The following is a 7,296-nucleotide window of genomic DNA, read 5'->3' as shown; positions in this document are numbered from 1 at the left end:
GGCAAGCCCAGGGTTTCGAACCGGCGACCTCAGCATTTCCAGGTCGACGCTTTATTCACTGCGCCACCACAGGTCAGGCCTGGCAATCTGCTTTTGATTTTTTTTTTTCCTGTAGATATGAAACTTATGTTTCAGACACTGTATTTTTGAGTCACATACTATTAATGAACCAGTTTACAGTTTTATGGCTCCAACTATGTATTCCAGATATAAAGGACCTTTACTCAGATCCTTGTCTTGGATAAATTAACAGATCCAGTAGGCCTTTTATATTTTATTATACTCTCAGTTTCAACATATTATTCCTACTGTTTTCATTTCCACTTATCAACACTTAGGAAGAACATAAAAGGAAGGTAGGAAGGTGATATCAATGATAGTTGATTTATTTAGGGACTGCTCCAAAGGAAGTACTGAATGAAAACTCTTATTTGGTAATTCATTGGATTCTTATAGCCTCCCACATGAGGTAGGGATGTGAACAGTTTTTCAGATGAGGAGTCCAAAAAGGCTTTTTGCTGGTCTGGGTGCAAGCACCCAGAGGGCCAGGCCTTTTGCTTGCCTGAGGTCGCACAGCTAGGGTGGTGGATGATCTCATACCAAGTCATTCTCTTAACCATTGTTTCATTCTGTCAACTGAAAAAACAGCTGATAATGTGGTAAGGTACCAGAGAACTGTAAAACTGAGTATTGGCAACGCCATTTGTTAAGCCAGTAGCTGCGGCCACCATCACAGCCACCCGGCCCATGCAGGTTCACATTGGATTCGGAAAGTCGGTAAAGAAACAACGAGGCCCTGGCTGGTTAGCTCAGCGGTAGAGCATCGGCCTGGCATGCAGAAGTCCCGGGTTCGGCCTGACCAGGTGGTGGCGCGGTGGATAGAGCTTCGGACTGGGATGTGGAAGGACCCAGGTTCGACACCCCGAGGCCGCCAGCTTGAGCGCGGGCTCATCTGGCTTGAGCAAAGAGCTCACCAGCTTGGACCCAAGGTCGCTGGCTCCAGCAGGGGGTTACTTGGTCTGCTGAAGGCCCACGGTCAAGGCACATGTGAGAAAGCAATCAATGAACAACTAAGAAGTCGCAACGCACAACGAGAAACTGATGATTGATGCTTCTCATCTCTCTCCGTTCCTGTCTGTCTGTCCCTGTCTATCTCTGCCTCTGTAAAAAAAAAAAAAAAAAAAAAAAAAAGAAGTCCCGGGTTTGATTCCCGGCCAGGGCACACAGGAGAAGCACCCATCTGCTTCTCCACCCCTCCCCCTCTCCTTCCTCTCTGTCTCTCTCTTCCCCTCCTGCAGCCGAGGCTCCATTGGAGCAAAGATGGCCCAGGCGCTGGGGATGGCTCCTTGGCCTCTGCCCCAGGTGCTAGAGTGGCTCTGGTTGCAACAGAGCGACGCCCCGGAGGGGCAGAGCATCGCCCCCTGGTGGGTGTGCCGGGTGGATCCCGGTTGGGCGCATGTGGGAGTCTGTCTGACTGTCTCTCCCCGTTTCCAGCTTCAGAAAAATTAAAAAAAAAAAAAGAAAGAAAAAGAAACAACGAAGTCAAAAACTGATGGGCCATCATCTTTAATCCTAGCTTGCACCCGGCAGGCAAGTAAAAATACATACTGGGCCTGACCTGTGGTGGCGCAGTGGATAAAGCATCGACCTGGAAATGCTGAGGTCACTGGTTCAAAACCCTGGGCTTGCCTAGTCAAGGCACATATGGGAGTTGATGCTTCCAGCTCCTCCCCCTTCTCTCTCTCTGTGTCTCTCTCTCCCCTCTCTCTCTGTCTCTCTCTCTCCCTCTTTCTCCTCTCTAAAAATGAATAAATAAAATAAAAATATAAAAAAAATACATACTGGGCTCCAAAACCCAATCACACCAGTGTTCACAAAGCTACTGACTTATCCAAGTTTCCTAGAATCAAAGGTTTCTAGCTCACCAGATTTATTCACTTCTGTTCCCCATCTCCTTCCTTCTCCCTGCACAAACTGGCTTCTCACTCAACACTCCACCATCTTGGCTGCTTCTCCTGGCCTCCTCCACGTGGCCTTTTTCTGCTCTCCTCTCTGTTCTCTCCTCTAATGATAATCTCAGGAACCAAGAGAGCAAGCTCCCGTTCTGCCCCCATTTTAATTTAATTTTATTTATTCATTTTAGAGAAGAGAGGGAGAGACAGAGGAAGAGAGAGAGAGGAGAGACAGAGAGAGAGAAGGGGGAGGAGCTGGAAGCATCAACTCCCATATGTGCCTTGACCAGGCAAGCCCAGGGTTTCGAACCGGCGACCTCAGCATTTCCAGGTCGATGCTTTATCCACTGCGCCACCACAGGTCAGGCTCTGCCCCCATTTTAAAGTGTAGAAATCAAAACCTTTAATCCAATATACAAAATAGGGAAGTCTAATACAAAGTCACTTATCTGAGGCATAATGGATTGTACCACCCCACATCAAAAAGGGTGGTGTATAGCCAGTAGCCAGGGCTACCACTATCAAAGCAGCTGCCCGGCCCATGCAGGTTCGCATTGGATTCGGACAGTCGGTAAAGAAACAATGGAGCCACAAACTGGTGGGCCATAGTCTTTAATCCTAGCTTGTATCTGGTGGGCAAGCAAAAAACATACACTGGGCTCCAAAACCCACTCACATTCAGTGCTCACAAAGCCACTGACTTATCCGAGTTTCCTAGAATCAAAGGTTTCTAGCTCACCAGCCTTATTCTCCTCAATTCCCCATCTCCTTCCTTATCCCTGATACAAACTCTGCACAAACTGGCATCTCACTCAGCACTCCACCATCTTGGCTGCTTCCCCTGGCCACATGGCCTCTTTCTGCTCTCTGCTCTGCTCCCTCTGCTCTCTCATGCTAATCATCCTAGGAACCAAGAGCAAGCTCCTGTTCTGCCTCTATTTTATAGTGTAGCTTCACAACCCTTAATCCAATATACAAAATAGGGAAGTCTCTAATACAAAGTCACTTATCTGGGGCATGATGGGATTGTACCACCCCACATCAAAAAGGGTGGGAAAGGCTTAATGCCAAAACCAAGCCCCAGGCTACAACGATCACCAACACTCATCAATATCACCTGGGTGATGGCCTCACGTAGGCAGCGTCATCTTTAACAAAATGAGCATAATATATTTTATCTGCCCAACAGGTGGGAAAGGCCTGACCAGGCAGTGGAGCAGTGGATAGAGCGTCAGACTGGGATGCGGAGGATCCAGGTTTGAGACCCTGAGGTCGCCAGCTTAAGCGCGGGCTCATCTGGTTTGGGCAAAGCTCACTAGCTTGGACCCAAGATCGCTGGCTCGAGCAAAGGGTTACTCGGTCTGCTGAAGGCCCATGGTCAAGGCACATATGAGAAAGCAATCAATGAACAACTAAGGTGTCATAACGAAAAATGATGATTGATGCTTCTCATCTCTCTCCATTCCTGTCTGTCTGTCCCTATCTATCCCTCTCGCTGTATCTCTAAAAAAATTTAAAAAAATAAAAATAAATAAAAAAAGATCTTAGTAAAAAAGGGTGGGAAAGGCTTAGTCCTAAAACCAAGCCCCAGGCTACAAGGATCCTGCCTGCCCACAGCCCACCCCCAACACACATTAATATCACCTGGGCGACAGGCTTCCATGTGGGCAGTGCCATCTTTAACAAAGTGAGCATAATATATTTTATCTGCCCAACACCATTTTAAAAGGAAAAGTCAGGCTTTCTGTCCTGTCCTTTCTTTGGAAAATGGAGTGTTGGGCAGATAAAATGTATTATGCTCACTTTGTTAAAGATGACACAAGGAGGCCGTCGCCCAGGTGAGATTAATGTGTGTTGGGGGCAGGCAGGATTGTTGTAGCCTGGGGCTTGGTTTTGGGATTAAGCCTTTCCCACCCTTTTTGATGTGGGGCGGTACAATCCAATCATGCCTCAGAGAAGTGACTTTGTATTAGAGACTTCCCTATTTTGTATATTGGATTAAAGGTTGTGAAGCTACACTACAAAATGGGGGCAGAATGGGACTTGGCTCTTGGTTCCTGGGATGATTAGCATGAGAGAGCAGTGGAAGGAGGCCACGTGAAGGAGGCCAGGAGAAGCAGCCAAGATGGTGGAGTATTGAGTGAGAGGCCAGTTTTTGCAGTTTGACGCTGGAGAAGGAAGGAGATGGGGAACTGAGGAGAATAAGGCTGGTGAGCTAGAAACCTTTGATTCTAGGAAACTCGGATAAGTCAGTGGCTTTGTGAGCACTGAATGTGAGTGGCTTTGGAGCCCAGTGTGTATTTTTACTTGCCCGCCGGGTGCAAGCTAGAATTAAAGAAAATGGCCTATCAGTTTTTGGCTCCATTGTTTCTTTGCCGACTGTCCAAATCCAATGCGAACCTGCATGGGCTGGGCTGCTGTGATGGTGGTGGCCCTGGCCCTGGCCCTGGCTTCTGGCCTTACATGGAGGGAGAAGGATATGAAAGTCCCCTGATTTACAAGGACAACTGGGTCATTTGGTTCTAGTTCTCTGAAAGAATTAAGTTTATCTGAAGAGCTTCCTTCCCCTTTCAATAAAAGACAAAATTTACATACCACCCTACACTGATTTTAGCTCACCTTCCCTTCCTGGAATCCTGAGATTAACATGTACCTCTAGGCAAAGGAGGAGAGACACTAAAAGATTTGCGAATGTCTTTGATTGTATTACCTTGAAAGTTTATTTTTTTTAATGTTTATTTTATTAATTTTAGAGAGAGGAAAGGAGAGAGAGGGAGGGACAGAAACATCAATCTATTCCTGTATGTGACCTGACCAGGAATCCAACCAGCAACCTCTGTGCTTCATAATGATGCTCCCATTAACCAAGCTATCTGGCCAGGGCTACCTTGAAAGTTTTATAAGGTATTTTTCCCCATCAAGGAAGAAGGAAGGGCATAGCCACAAAGTGTGGATAAGCAAAAGCTTTATTTAGTACAGCGCATCCCGCCCAAAGAGGTTCTCTCTGGTCTGGGGGACAGAGGCCAGAGAAGACGCATGGAGAAAACCAAGTGGGGGAAATTTAAAGGGTTGTTAGGGCAGTTGAGTTAATATGACATAGCAGAATTTCATTGGCTGACAAACAGTTGCACTTTTCCAAGGGACTTCTGGGAGGTTACTTTTGGCCCACATGGGTGTGGGCAGTTCAGCCAAAGTTCACTGGTCTGGTTCCTCACGTGGCCTTCCCCCATTGTCCACTGACCTTACATTCTGACCTTTTATGTTAGATAGGGGTGCCGCTATTCGTCTGGCTACTTCTTGCTGGTTAGGGGCTCCATGGGAAGGAAAGGTCAGAAGGTGGTGGCTTTGAGGGGAGTCGCTGTTTGACCATGACTCAAGAAACTTTGTGGATGCGGTCCTGTAAGAATTTTTTTTAAAAAGAGTAGTAAATATGAGTATTATGCTGATAATTAGAAGAGGATTTAGGATAGGGGCAACCCAGGTGAGGATGGGTGGCTGCCACCAGGAGTTAAGTGGGTCGTAGGAGGAGAGATTCTTGCTCAGTTTCTCTCGTAGACAGTTGAGGAGATTGAGGTTTTCTTCTGTCGGGCCACTCTCATGGAACAACAGTGCTCCCTGCTTTAGCTCATTCTGGCGGCAAGTTCCCGGTGGGAGGGACTAGAGCAACAGGGGGATCTGCAGGGCCCAACCTTTTGGTTAGCTGGAGATGGGTAGGGTCCAGTGGTTCCAACTGCCAGCGGTCCTGCATAGGGGCAAGCTTGAGCCGAGAGACATGGTTAGAAATGAAGGTAGTATTTTTTTTTTACTTTTTAAAATTTTTTTTTATTTTTTTACAGAGACAGAGAGAGGGATAGATAGGGACAGACAGACAGGAACAGAGAGAGATGAGAAGCATCAATCATTAGTTTTTCATTGCAACATCTTAGTTGTTCATTGATTGCTTTCTCATATGTGCCTTGACCATGGGCCTTCAGCAGACCGAGTAACCCCTTGCTTAAGCCAACGACCTTAGGTCCAAGCTGGTGAGCTTTGCTCAAACCAGAGGAGCCCGTGCTCAAGCTGGCGACCTCAGGGTCTCTCAAACCTGGGTCCTTCGCATCCCAGTCCGACCCTCTATCCACTGTGCCACTGCCTGGTCAGGCAAGGTGGAATTGATTATAGGGTAGCCCTTGGTAGTGAGGAAGATGTTGTAAGCTGGATAGTGGCTCTGAGACTGTGTAGAATGTCCCAACCTAGGAGGGGTTCAGGGCATGATGGCATAACTAAGAAGGAGTAAAAAAAGGGGATTCCATCCAAACTGCATGTCAGGGGTGGCGTACGAAGGGTAAAAGAAAGGGTCCAATCCACTCCTATAACTGAGACCTGTGAGGGAACTGGAGGTCCAGAGTGTGATGGCAAAACAGAGAAGGTAGCCCCCATGTCTACCAGAAATGAGATGGACTTACCTGCTCTTGTAGCATTACCTGGGGCTTGGTGAGGGTGATGGGGGTCTTCAAGTCCGGGCTGTGTCAGTCGTCCATGAGACCAAGAAGTTCGAGCAATGGGCCCTCCGGGCTGGCTTGTCGTCCCATTTGGATAGCTTGTCCTCCACATATACGCGCTGAGGAAAAGCCTGTTGCCCAAAAGGGGCAATTGTTCTGACAGTGACTGGGCTCCTTGCAGTGAGGGCAGGGCTCAGTGGGCGGCTGGGCAGGCAGGGGCACTGTTGGGCCCAGTGACCCTGCTTGCCACATTTATTTGTATGTATGTATGTATGTATGTATTTATTTATTTATTTATTTATTACAGAGTCAGAGAGAGGGATAGACAGGGACAGATAGACAGGAACAGAGAGAGATGAGAAGCATCAATCATCAGTTTTTCAATGCGACACTTTAGTTGTTTATTGATTACTTTCTCATATGTGCCTTGACTGTAAGCCTTCAGCAGACCAAGTAACCCCTTGTTTGAGCCAGCGACTTTGGGTCCAGGCTGGTGAGCTTTTTTTTAAAAACTACTTTTTAAATTTTATTTATTCATTTTTAGAGAGGAGACAGAGAGAGAGAAGGGGGAAGGAGCTGGAAGCATCAACTCCCATATGTGCCTTGACCAGGCAAGCCCAGGGTTTCAAACCGATGACCTCAGCATTTCCAGGTCGACGCTTTATCCACTGCGCCACCACAGGTCAGGCCAGGCTGGTGAGCTTTTTGCTCAAGCCAGATGAGCCCGCGCTCAAGCTGGTGACCTCGGGGTCTTGAACCTGGGTTCTCCGCATCCCAGTCCGACAGTCTATCCACTGTGCCACCACCTGGTCAGGCTGCTTGTCACATTTAAAGCAAGCTCCAGGTGGGGTTCCTCTTTGCGG

At 47.6% G+C, this 7,296-nt stretch overlaps 1 long non-coding RNA gene across 1 annotated transcript; it reads right to left on the bottom strand.

Moving 5' to 3' along the window:
* Nucleotides 1–4,935: 4,935 nt before the first annotated feature.
* Nucleotides 4,936–6,560, bottom strand: LOC136308618 (uncharacterized). The gene is made up of 3 exons (XR_010726137.1): nucleotides 6,416–6,560; nucleotides 5,642–5,709; nucleotides 4,936–5,349 (listed from the first exon to the last, which is right to left on the bottom strand). It is a non-coding gene; the product is annotated as an uncharacterized lncRNA (long non-coding RNA).
* Between the last annotated feature and the right edge of the window lie 736 nt (nucleotides 6,561–7,296).

The sequence above is a fragment of the Saccopteryx bilineata genome, chromosome 6, assembly GCF_036850765.1.
Source record: "Saccopteryx bilineata isolate mSacBil1 chromosome 6, mSacBil1_pri_phased_curated, whole genome shotgun sequence".
In the NCBI taxonomy this organism is placed as follows: domain Eukaryota; kingdom Metazoa; phylum Chordata; class Mammalia; order Chiroptera; family Emballonuridae; genus Saccopteryx; species Saccopteryx bilineata.
Note: the sequence above shows the minus strand (reverse complement) of the source record. Positions and strands in the feature narration are given on the sequence as shown.